Below are 1,876 nucleotides of genomic sequence, written 5' to 3'. Positions count from 1 at the left end.
CTTTACCTTTTAATCGAAGTATTTCTGTTTCTTCTTCACCATTTGATTTGATTTATTCTGATGTACGAGGACCTTCTTCTATTACCACAAAAGGAGGGTATCGATATTATGTTTCTTTTATTGATGATTATACTTGTTATTGTTGGGTTTATTTAATGAAACATCATTCTGAATTCTTTAAGATATATATAGCTTTTCGAGCTCTTATCAAAACTCAACATTCTGTCATGATTAAATGTTTTAGGTGTGATTTAGGTGGGGAATACACCTCTAATAAATTTTGCCAATTGCTTGCCTTAAATGGAACCATCCACCAAACTTCATGTACAGATATTCCTAAGCAAAATAGTGTTGCTGAAAGAAAACATAGGCATATTGTCGAAACTGCTTGTTCTCTTTTGTTGTCTGCTTTTATTCCTAGTGAGTTTTGGGGAGAAGCTGTTCTTACTGTAGTAAGTTTGATTAATACAATTCCATCTTCTCATAATTCGGGGCTATCTCCTTTTAAAAATTTATATGGGTATGTCCCTGATTATTCCTCATTTAGAGTTTTTGGTTGTACTTTTTTGGAGAAGTTGTTCTTACTATAGTAAGTTTGATTAATACAATTCCATCTTCTCATAGTTCAGGGTTATCTTCTTTTGAAAAGTTATATGAGTATATCCCTGATTATTCCTCATTTAGAGTCTTTGGTTGTACTTGTTTTATTCTTCGTCCTCATGTAGAACGAAGTAAGTTATCCTCTCAATCCGCTGTTTGTGTCTTTTTAGGTTATGGTGAAGGTAAAAAAGGGTATCGTTGTTTTGATCCAATAACTCGGAAACTTTATATGTCTCGTCATGTTGTCTTTTTTGAGCAAATACCTTTCTTTTATATTCCATCCATTACTCATAGCATGACTAAATCAGATATTATTCAAATATATCCTTTTTTTTTAAGGATTCTGGTAATGATACCTCTCTTTATGTTCGATCAATTTGTACTCATAACTCTACAGGTACTAGTACTTTACTCTCTGGCACACCTGAAGCTCCATTCTCATCTACATCCCTTCAAACTTTATCTAAGATTATGGATCCACCTCCACGTTAGTCTATCCGCATTCGTAAGTCCACAAAACTACCAAATTTTGCTTATTCTTGTTATTCTTCATCATTTACTTTCTTTTTAGCTTCTATTTATTATCTCTTTGAGCCCTCTTCCTATAAAGGGGCAATTCTTGATCCACTTTGGCAGCAAGCTATGGATGAGGAACCTTTTGTTTTGCATAAGACAAATACTTAGGATTTGGTTCATCTACCTCCTAGTAAGAGTGTTGTTGGTTGTTGTTGGGTGTATAAGATTAAAACTAATTTTGATGGGTCTATTGAGTGATATAAAGTTAGGTGGTTGTAAAAGGATATTCTTAATAGTATGATATGGATTATGAGGAGACATTTACCTCGATTGTAAAAATGACTACTATTTATACTTTTATTGTCGTAGCTTCGATTCGTTAGTGATATATTTCTCAGCTTGATGTTAAAAATGCCTTCTTAAATGGAGATCTTCAAGAAGAAGTTTACATGGCACCCCCTCTTGGTATTTCACATGACTCTAGATATGCTTGTAAGCTTAAGAAAATATTATATGGTCTCAAATAAGCACCCCGTGCTTGGTTTGAGAAATTCTCTATTGTGATCTCATCTCTTGGCTTTGTTCCTAGCAGTTATGATTCTGCTCTTTTTATTAAGTGCACTTATGCAAGTCGTATCATTCTGTCTTTATATATTGATGACATGACTATTACTGGTGATGACATTGATGGTATTTCAGTTTTGAAGACAAAGTTGGCTAGACAATTTAAAATGAAGGATTTGGGTTATCTTCGATATTT

The sequence above is a fragment of the Populus euphratica genome, unplaced genomic scaffold, assembly GCF_000495115.2.
Source record: "Populus euphratica unplaced genomic scaffold, PopEup_1.0 scaffold103.1, whole genome shotgun sequence".
Lineage (NCBI taxonomy): Eukaryota > Viridiplantae > Streptophyta > Magnoliopsida > Malpighiales > Salicaceae > Populus > Populus euphratica.
Note: the sequence above shows the minus strand (reverse complement) of the source record.